We start from the raw sequence: 12,840 nt of genomic DNA, 5'->3' as shown, positions 1-12,840 counted from the left end.
TACACACCGCGTCTAGGGAGATACATGTAGACTGTTACCGGGCAAACCTACACACCGCGTCTAGGGAGATACATGTAGACTGTTACCGGGCACACCTACACACCGCGTCTAGGGAGATACATGTAGACTGTTACCGGGCACACCTACACATCGCGGCAATGTAGATACATGTAGATTGTTACCGGGCAAACCTACACACCGCGTCTAGGGAGATACATGTAGACTGTTACATTGAAAACCTACACACCGCGTCGATGTAGATACATGTAGACTGTTACCGGGCACACCTACACACCGCGTCAATGTAGATACATGCAGACTGTTACCGGGCAAACCTACATACCGCTTCCAGGGAGATACAGTACATGTAGACTGTTACCGGGCAAACCTACACACCGCGTCTAGGGAGATACATATAGACTGTTACCGGGCAAATCTACATCACCGCGTTAATGTAGATACATATAGACTGTTACCGGACAAATCTACACACCGCATCTACGGAGATGCGAGTTGACGCTTACCGGGCAAACCAACACACCGCGTCTAGGGAGATACATGTAGTCTGTTACCGGTCGAACCTACACACCGCGTCAATGTAGATACATATAGACTGTTACCGGGTAAATCTACATCACCGAGTAAATTTAGATACAAGTAGACTGTTACCGGGCACACCTACACACCGCGTCAGTGTAGATACATATAGACTGTTACCGGGCACACCTACACACCGCTTCTAGGGAGATACATGAAGACTGTTACCGAGCAAATCTACATCACCGCGTCAATATAGATACATATAGACTGTTACCGGGCAAACCTACACACCGCTTCTAGGGAGATGCCAGTAGAGGCTTACCGGGCAAACCAACAAACCGCGTCTCGGTAGATACATAAAGACTGTTACCTGGCAATCCTATACACGACGTCTCTCAAGGATACATGTAGGATATCAACGGGCAAACCTACAAACCGCGTCTCGGTAAATACATGTAGACTGTTACCGGGCAAACCTACACACCAATTCTAGGGAGATACTGTTAGCGGGCAAACCTACACACCAATTCTAGGGAGATACTGTTACCGGGCAAACCAATGCTGACTGTTCCCGGGCAAACCTACACTGCGCCTCCAGGGAGATACATGTAGGCTAGTACCGGGAATACCTAAACACAGCGTCTAGGGAGATAACTGTAGACTATAACCGGAACACCGAGTCTCGGGAGATACATGTAAATTATTATCAGGCAAACCTACACACCGGATCTATGGAGATATATGTAGACTTTTACCGGGCAAACCTCAATATTGCGTCTCGGGAGATACATGTAGACTGTTACCAGGCACACCTACACACCGCGTCAATGTAGATACATATTGACTGTTACCGGGCACACCTACACACCGCTTCTAGGGAGATACATGAAGACTGTTACCGGGCACACCTACACACCGCGTCAATGTAGATACATATTGACTGTTACCGGGCACACCTACACACCGCTTCTAGGGAGATACATGTAGACTTTTACCGGGCACACCTACACACCTCGTCAGTGTAGATACGTGTAGACTGTTACCGGGCAAATCTACATCACCGCGTCTAGAGAGATACATGTAGACTGTTACCGGGCAAATCTACATCACCGCGTCTAGGGAGATACATGTAGACCGGGCAAATCTATACACCGCGTCAGTGTAGATACATGTAGACTGTTACCGGGCACACCTACACACCGTGTCTAGGGAGATACATGTAGACTGTTACCGGGCACACCTACACACCGTCTCTAGGGAGATACATGTAGACTGTTACCAGGCAAACCTACACACCGCTTCTAGGGGGATACATGTAGACTGTTACAGGTCAAACCTACACACCGCTTCTAGGGAGATACATGTAGACTGTTACCGGGCACACCTATACACCGTGTCTAGGGAGATACATGTAGACTGTTACCGGGCACACCTACACACCGTGTCTAGGGAGATACATGTAGACTGTTACCGGGCAAACCTACACACCGCTTCTAGGGAGATACATGTAGACTGTTACCGGGCACACCTACACACCGTGTCTAGGGAGATACATGTAGACTGTTACCGGGCACACCTACACACCGTGTCTAGGGAGATACATGTAGACTGTTACCGGGCACACCTACACACCGTGTCAAGGGAGATACATGTAGACTGTTACCGGGCAAACCTACACACCGCTTCTATGGAGATACATGTAGACTGTTACAGGTCAAACCTATACACCGTGTCTAGGGAGATACATGTAGACTGTTACCGGGCACACCGACACACCGCATCTAGGGAGATAAATGTAGACTGTTACAGGTCAAACCTACACACCGCTTCTAGGGAGATACATGTAGACTGTTACCGGGCACACCTATACACCGTGTCTAGGGAGATACATGTAGACTGTTACCGGGCACACCGACACACCGTGTCTAGGGAGATACATGTAGACTGTTACCGGGCACACCTACACACCGTGTCTAGGGAGAAACAAGTAGACTGTTACCGGGAATATCTATACACCGCGTCAATGCAGATACATGAAGGCTGTTACCGGGCACACCTACACACCGCGTCTAGGGAGATACATGTAGACTGTTACCGGGCAAACCTACACACCGCGTCTAGGGAGATACATGTAGACTGTTACCGGGCACACCTACACACCGCGTCGATGTAGATACATGTAGACTGTTACCGGGCACACCTACACACCGCGTCAATGTAGATACATGCAGACTGTTACCGGGCAAACCTACATACCGCTTCCAGGGAGATACAGTACATGTAGACTGTTACCGGGCAAACCTACACACCGCGTCTAGGGAGATACATATAGACTGTTACCGGGCAAATCTACATCACCGCGTTAATGTAGATACATATAGACTGTTACCGGACAAATCTACACACCGCATCTACGGAGATGCTAGTTGACGCTTACCGGGCAAACCAACACACCGCGTCTAGGGAGATACATGTAGTCTGTTACCGGTCGAACCTACACACCGCGTCAATGTAGATACATATAGACTGTTACCGGGCAAATCTACATCACCGAGTAAATTTAGATACAAGTAGACTGTTACCGGGCACACCTACACACCGCGTCAGTGTAGATACATATAGACTGTTACCGGGCACACCTACACACCGCTTCTAGGGAGATACATGAAGACTGTTACCGAGCAAATCTACATCACCGCGTCAATATAGATACATATAGACTGTTACCGGGCAAACCTACACACCGCTTCTAGGGAGATGCCAGTAGAGGCTTACCGGGCAAACCAACAAACCGCGTCTCGGTAGATACATAAAGACTGTTACCTGGCAATCCTATACACGACGTGTCTCAAGGATACATGTAGGATATCAACGGGCAAACCTACAAACCGCGTCTCGGTAAATACATGTAGACTGTTACCGGGCAATCCTACACACCAATTCTAGGGAGATACTGTTAGCGGGCAAACCTACACACCAATTCTAGGGAGATACTGTTACCGGGCAAACCAATGCTGACTGTTCCCGGGCAAACCTACACTGCGCCTCCAGGGAGATACATGTAGACTAGTACCGGGAATACCTCAACACAGCGTCTAGGGAGATAACTGTAGACTATAACCGGAACACCGAGTCTCGGGAGATACATGTAAATTATTATCAGGCAAACCTACACACCGGATCTATGGAGATATATGTAGACTTTTACCGGGCAAACCTCAATATTGCGTCTCGGGAGATACATGTAGACTGTTACCGGGCACACCTACACACCGCGTCCAGGGAGATACAAGTAGACTGTTACCGGGCACACCTACACACCGCGTCAATGTAGATACATATTGACTGTTACCGGGCACACCTACACACCGCTTCTAGGGAGATACATGTAGACTTTTTCCGGGCACACCTACACACCTCGTCAATGTAGATACATGTAGACTGTTACCGGGCAAACCTACACACCGCGTCTAGGGAGATACATATAGACTGTTACCGGGCAAATCTACATCACCGCGTTAATGTAGATACATATAGACTGTTACCGGACAAATCTACACACCGCATCTACGGAGATGCGAGTTGACGCTTACCGGGCAAACCAACACACCGCGTCTAGGGAGATACATGTAGTCTGTTACCGGTCGAACCTACACACCGCGTCAATGTAGATACATATAGACTGTTACCGGGCAAATCTACATCACCGAGTAAATTTAGATACAAGTAGACTGTTACCGGGCACACCTACACACCGCGTCAGTGTAGATACATATAGACTGTTACCGGGCACACCTACACACCGCTTCTAGGGAGATACATGAAGACTGTTACCGAGCAAATCTACATCACCGCGTCAATATAGATACATATAGACTGTTACCGGGCAAACCTACACACCGCTTCTAGGGAGATGCCAGTAGAGGCTTACCGGGCAAACCAACAAACCGCGTCTCGGTAGATACATAAAGACTGTTACCTGGCAATCCTATACACGACGTCTCTCAAGGATACATGTAGGATATCAACGGGCAAACCTACAAACCGCGTCTCGGTAAATACATGTAGACTGTTACCGGGCAAACCTACACACCAATTCTAGGGAGATACTGTTAGCGGGCAAACCTACACACCAATTCTAGGGAGATACTGTTACCGGGCAAACCAATGCTGACTGTTCCCGGGCAAACCTACACTGCGCCTCCAGGGAGATACATGTAGGCTAGTACCGGGAATACCTAAACACAGCGTCTAGGGAGATAACTGTAGACTATAACCGGAACACCGAGTCTCGGGAGATACATGTAAATTATTATCAGGCAAACCTACACACCGGATCTATGGAGATATATGTAGACTTTTACCGGGCAAACCTCAATATTGCGTCTCGGGAGATACATGTAGACTGTTACCAGGCACACCTACACACCGCGTCAATGTAGATACATATTGACTGTTACCGGGCACACCTACACACCGCTTCTAGGGAGATACATGAAGACTTTTTCCGGGCACACCTACACACCTCGTCAATGTAGATACATGTAGACTGTTACCGGGCAAACCTACACACCGCGTCTAGGGAGATACATATAGACTGTTACCGGGCAAATCTACATCACCGCGTTAATGTAGATACATATAGACTGTTACCGGACAAATCTACACACCGCATCTACGGAGATGCGAGTTGACGCTTACCGGGCAAACCAACACACCGCGTCTAGGGAGATACATGTAGTCTGTTACCGGTCGAACCTACACACCGCGTCAATGTAGATACATATAGACTGTTACCGGGTAAATCTACATCACCGAGTAAATTTAGATACAAGTAGACTGTTACCGGGCACACCTACACACCGCGTCAGTGTAGATACATATAGACTGTTACCGGGCACACCTACACACCGCTTCTAGGGAGATACATGAAGACTGTTACCGAGCAAATCTACATCACCGCGTCAATATAGATACATATAGACTGTTACCGGGCAAACCTACACACCGCTTCTAGGGAGATGCCAGTAGAGGCTTACCGGGCAAACCAACAAACCGCGTCTCGGTAGATACATCAAGACTGTTACCTGGCAATCCTATACACGACGTCTCTCAAGGATACATGTAGGATATCAACGGGCAAACCTACAAACCGCGTCTCGGTAAATACATGTAGACTGTTACCGGGCAAACCTACACACCAATTCTAGGGAGATACTGTTAGCGGGCAAACCTACACACCAATTCTAGGGAGATACTGTTACCGGGCAAACCAATGCTGACTGTTCCCGGGCAAACCTACACTGCGCCTCCAGGGAGATACATGTAGGCTAGTACCGGGAATACCTAAACACAGCGTCTAGGGAGATAACTGTAGACTATAACCGGAACACCGAGTCTCGGGAGATACATGTAAATTATTATCAGGCAAACCTACACACCGGATCTATGGAGATATATGTAGACTTTTACCGGGCAAACCTCAATATTGCGTCTCGGGAGATACATGTAGACTGTTACCGGGCACACCTACACACCGCGTCAATGTAGATACATATTGACTGTTACCGGGCACACCTACACACCGCTTCTAGGGAGATACATGAAGACTGTTACCGGGCACACCTACACACCGCGTCAATGTAGATACATATTGACTGTTACCGGGCACACCTACACACCGCTTCTAGGGAGATACATGTAGACTTTTACCGGGCACACCTACACACCTCGTCAGTGTAGATACGTGTAGACTGTTACCGGGCAAATCTACATCACCGCGTCTAGGGAGATACATGTAGACTGTTACCGGGCAAATCTACATCACCGCGTCTAGGGAGATACATGTAGACCGGGCAAATCTATACACCGCGTCAGTGTAGATACATGTAGACTGTTACCGGGCACACCTACACACCGTGTCTAGGGAGATACATGTAGACTGTTACCGGGCACACCTACACACCGTCTCTAGGGAGATACATGTAGACTGTTACCAGGCAAACCTACACACCGCTTCTAGGGGGATACATGTAGACTGTTACAGGTCAAACCTACACACCGCTTCTAGGGAGATACATGTAGACTGTTACCGGGCACACCTATACACCGTGTCTAGGGAGATACATGTAGACTGTTACCGGGCACACCTACACACCGTGTCTAGGGAGATACATGTAGACTGTTACCGGGCAAACCTACACACCGCTTCTAGGGAGATACATGTAGACTGTTACCGGGCACACCTACACACCGTGTCTAGGGAGATACATGTAAACTGTTACCGGGCACACCTACACACCGTGTCTAGGAAGATACATGTAGACTGTTACCGGGCACACCTACACACCGTGTCAAGGGAGATACATGTAGACTGTTACCGGGCAAACCTACACACCGCTTCTATGGAGATACATGTAGACTGTTACAGGTCAAACCTATACACCGTGTCTAGGGAGATACATGTAGACTGTTACCGGGCACACCGACACACCGCATCTAGGGAGATACATGGAGACTGTTACAGGTCAAACCTACACACCGCTTCTAGGGAGATACATGTAGACTGTTACCGGGCACACATATACACCGTGTCTAGGGAGATACATGTAGACTGTTACCGGGCACACCGACACACCGTGTCTAGGGAGATACATGTAGACTGTTACCGGGCACACCTACACACCGTGTCTAGGGAGAAACAAGTAGACTGTTACCGGGAATATCTATACACCGCGTCAATGCAGATACATGAAGGCTGTTACCGGGCACACCTACACACCGCGTCTAGGGAGATACATGTAGACTGTTACCGGGCAAACCTACACACCGCGTCTAGGGAGATACATGTAGACTGTTACCGGGCACACCTACACACCGCGTCTAGGGAGATACATGTAGACTGTTACCGGGCACACCTACACACCGCGGCAATGTAGATACATGTAGACTGTTACCGGGCAAACCTACACACCGCGTCTAGGGAGATACATGTAGACTGTTACCGGGAAAACCTACACACCGCGTCGATGTAGATACATGTAGACTGTTACCGGGCACACCTACACACCGCGTCAATGTAGATACATGCAGACTGTTACCGGGCAAACCTACATACCGCTTCCAGGGAGATACAGTACATGTAGACTGTTACCGGGCAAACCTACACACCGCGTCTAGGGAGATACATATAGACTGTTACCGGGCAAATCTACATCACCGCGTTAATGTAGATACATATAGACTGTTACCGGACAAATCTACACACCGCATCTACGGAGATGCTAGTTGACGCTTACCGGGCAAACCAACACACCGCGTCTAGGGAGATACATGTAGTCTGTTACCGGTCGAACCTACACACCGCGTCAATGTAGATACATATAGACTGTTACCGGGCAAATCTACATCACCGAGTAAATTTAGATACAAGTAGACTGTTACCGGGCACACCTACACACCGCGTCAGTGTAGATACATATAGACTGTTACCGGGCACACCTACACACCGCTTCTAGGGAGATACATGAAGACTGTTACCGAGCAAATCTACATCACCGCGTCAATATAGATACATATAGACTGTTACCGGGCAAACCTACACACCGCTTCTAGGGAGATGCCAGTAGAGGCTTACCGGGCAAACCAACAAACCGCGTCTCGGTAGATACATAAAGACTGTTACCTGGCAATCCTATACACGACGTGTCTCAAGGATACATGTAGGATATCAACGGGCAAACCTACAAACCGCGTCTCGGTAAATACATGTAGACTGTTACCGGGCAAACCTACACACCAATTCTAGGGAGATACTGTTAGCGGGCAAACCTACACACCAATTCTAGGGAGATACTGTTACCGGGCAAACCAATGCTGACTGTTCCCGGGCAAACCTACACTGCGCCTCCAGGGAGATACATGTAGACTAGTACCGGGAATACCTAAACACAGCGTCTAGGGAGATAACTGTAGACTATAACCGGAACACCGAGTCTCGGGAGATACATGTAAATTATTATCAGGCAAACCTACACACCGGATCTATGGAGATATATGTAGACTTTTACCGGGCAAACCTCAATATTGCGTCTCGGGAGATACATGTAGACTGTTACCGGGCACACCTACACACCGCGTCCAGGGAGATACAAGTAGACTGTTACCGGGCACACCTACACACCGCGTCAATGTAGATACATATTGACTGTTACCGGGCACACCTACACACCGCTTCTAGGGAGATACATGTAGACTTTTTCCGGGCACACCTACACACCTCGTCAATTTAGATACGTGTAGACTGTTACCGGGCAAATCTACATCACCGCGTCTAGGGAGATACATGTAGACTGTTACCGGGCAAATCTACATCACCGCGTCTAGGGAGATACATGTAGACTGTTACCGGGCAAATCTATACACCGCGTCAGTGTAGATACATGTAGACTGTTACCGGGCACACCTACACACCGTGTCTAGGGAGATACGTGTAGACTGTTACCGGGCAAATCTACACACCGCGTCAGTGTAGATACATGTAGACTGTTACCGGGCAAATCTACATCACCGCGTCTAGGGAGATACATGTAGACTGTTACCGGGCAAATCTATACACCGCGTCAGTGTAGATACATGTAGACTGTTACCGGGCACACCTACACACCGTGTCTAGGGAGATACGTGTAGACTGTTACCGGGCAAATCTACACACCGCGTCAGTGTAGATACATGTAGACTGTTACCGGGCAAATCTACATCACCGCGTCTAGGGAGATACATGTAGACTGTTACCGGGCAAATCTATACACCGCGTCAGTGTAGATACGTGTAGACTGTTACCGGGCACACCTACATCACCGCGTCAATGTAGATACGTGAAGACTGTTACCGGGCAAATCTACATCACCGCGTCAGTGTAGATACATGTAGACTGTTACCGGGCAAACCTACATGCGCATGTATACATTAGAAAACAAACGTATACATTAATTACAATGTTTTATAACTACAAAATAATATTCGTAGCCATATTTATGAAACCAAATAATAAAACGCGACATTAGCATATGATCAATATAAATATAACATAAACCACAACTACAAAGGACAGGACATGCTGCTGCATGTATGTGTGAAATGTCTGCGAGGATCAAGGCGGCGGGCATTGCTGGTTAGTAATGTAATCCACATTGTATGTTAAGTCAGTCTCCTCCTGAGAACTTAAGTCCCACTTACTTAAATACATTTCCACCATAAACACTGATGCTTTTTTTCACCTTTTTAACTAACACTGTTACTAAAATCTTCATTGATATTATCTCCAAAGGCAATTATTTTCATCTGATTTTTAAAATCTTTGAAATGAGTAATATTTCTTCATTACTTTTGAGTTCACGTGCAAGAAGTGTTGCCCTGACAACCTGATTGACAAGATTACGATATAGAGTTATGTTTATTATATCATCCCTACTTCCAATACCTGTTGTGTTTACATGTCTAGATTGATTCGATTTCAGAAAACTTGTTCTCACGATTCATGTAGCAGATGTCATCTGTACCACTATGTTAACTTTTTAAAGCGACGATTTGGGCAGCGACCATTTAGAACAGAGGAACTAACTGGGGACCACTTTAACATATGTTACATCACTGGGGACCACTTTAACATATGTTACGTCACTGGGGACCCCTTTAACATATGTTACAACACTGGGGGCCCCTTTACATATGTTACGACCTTTGTTACATCACTGGGGACCCCTTTTACACATGTTACATCACTGGGGACCCCTTTAACACATGTTACATCACTGGGGACCCCTTTAACACATTTTACATCACTGGGGACCCCTTTAACACATTTTACATCACTGGGGACCCCTTTAACATATATGTTACAGTTATGTGATCGCACAACGTTCCACGCTGTGCGATGTGCGATCTGTGCGATACGGATCGTGCAGGAAAATGTGCGCACGATGGGTGATTGGAACGGTACATGTGCGATATGTATCGTGGTCGATATAAAATGAGGAACGCGTCATCTAATTATTCAAACGTGTGGAACGATTGTAAAAGATATACAACGATTAACATTTTACGAGGCAGCTAATTACCATATTTTTGGTGAAATATATGCAATAATTATTAGGAATGAAACTAAACACCGATGTATAGTTAAATAAGTTATCTAAATGATTATTAAAGAACTTTATATAATTTGCTCGGACGTCGTCGAGGACACCACCTAGGCCTCTGCGAGTCGAAGAAATGTGTATTAAGCGAGATTATATACAGGCTATTTAATACATGTAGAACTAATCAACAGATAAAACAACTTGTTATGAGTAGAAACATTTCTGTTGTGTTTAAAAATACATAATATATGTAATTTATGTATTAAGTAAGATAAATAATCGTAGTGATGTCCGTCTACCATTCTGGTACATGTACATGTATATGTATCACCAGGCCGTCGAAAACATCACGAATACTTGCGAGACAAAATGACGGTACTTAAATGGCAAAAATTAACAGGTCATACATGTTCCATGAATGAAAACAATTGTTATGCAGCACGTATATATAAAAGCGACCATCTTATATCATATTTTTAATTTTTTCGTATATCTTTTCGTATATAACTAGTTATTAGGTAATATTTATAACCCTATCGTTAGCTGTGCGGTTTGTATCGCACAGTTGTGCGGTTTGTATCGCACATCGCACATTTGAGCACACGATGATCGTGCGCACGGTGTCTGCACGGTGTGCGCACGATGTTTTTGGAACGTTGTGCGATCACACAACTGTACATCACTGAGGACCCCTTTAACATATGTTACATCACTGGGGACCCCTTTAACATATGTTACATCACTGGGGACCCCTTTTACATATGTTACATCACTGGGGACCCCTTTAACTTATGTTACATCACTGGGGACCCCTTTACATATGTTACATCACTGGGGACCCCTTTAACTATGTTACATCACTGGGGACCCCTTTAACATATGTTACATCACTGGGGACCCCTTTAACATATGTTACATCACTGGGGACCCCTTTAACTTATGTTACGTCACTGGGGACCCCTTTAACATATGTTACATCACTGGGGACCCCTTTAACATATGTTACATCACTGGGGACCCCTTTAACATATGTTACATCACTGGGGACCCCTTTTACATATGTTACGTTATTAGGGACCCCTTTTACATATGTTACGTCACTGGGGACCCCTTTAACATATGTTACGTCACTGGAGACCCCTTTTACATATGTTACGTCACTGGGGACCCCTATTATTGTTATCTTCCCTTCTCCTGTCAGTGATGTCTACTTAGGACACTGTCTTCATCTGACCCTAGATGTTGTGCAGGACGTTAAACCTTAAACGAGCAAAACAAAAAAAAAAAGAATTTCCATCATCATGTGAGGCCATTTACTACTATGATTAAATACCTTTTCACTATATCATTAATCCTGGACAGTAATGTTATCCTATATTTGACAGAGGAGATATGAGACGCCGTCACACAACGCTCGTCACATCCGTGACTACATGTCGTCTCGTATTTAATGTGAAGGTTAATGTTACCTTTCCTAGTGTTGTGATACCACCTCAGTTCCTGTTGGTTTCTTTCATTTTGTTTTGGTGTCTCTTCAGTTCCTGTTACTTTCTATGTGCTGGCAATGCATTATTCTCTGTGGTTGTCTTTCCTTTTATTTTGGTGTCACCACAATTTCTGAAGCTACCTTTCTTTTCATTTTGGTGTCAACGCACTTTCTGACGCCGTCTTCCCTTTTGTTTTGGTGTCACCGCACTTCCTGAAGCTGTCTTCCCTTTTATTTTGGTGTCACCGCACTTTTCTGAAGCTGTCTTCCCTTTTGTTTTGGAGTCAACGTGCTTCCTGGAGCTGCTGTTTTCCCTTTTATTTTGATATCACCACATTTCTTAAAGCCGTGTTTTCCTTTTTGGCGTCACCGTACTTCTTGAAGCTGTCTTTCCTTTTATTGTGGTGTCACCACTCTGCCTGAAGACATTTTTTTTTTATTTTGGCGTCCCTGCACTTCCGGAAGTCGTCTTTCCCTTTTTTGCTGCCATCGCACTTCCTGAACCTGTCGTTCTCTTTATTTTGATTTCACCGCACTTCATGAACCTGTCTTTATTTTTATCTTGGTGTGCCTCATCAGTTTCTGTTATGTGTATATGTATGATCTTGGTACGACTATCACTATAAAACCAAATATAAGATTTGATTCTATTGCCGTCCGCTTTATTTAGATGTC

Source organism: Pecten maximus, chromosome 11 (genome assembly GCF_902652985.1).
Source record: "Pecten maximus chromosome 11, xPecMax1.1, whole genome shotgun sequence".
NCBI lineage: Eukaryota > Metazoa > Mollusca > Bivalvia > Pectinida > Pectinidae > Pecten > Pecten maximus.
The sequence above is the reverse complement of the archived record's forward strand: the minus strand, read 5'-3'. Positions refer to the sequence as shown.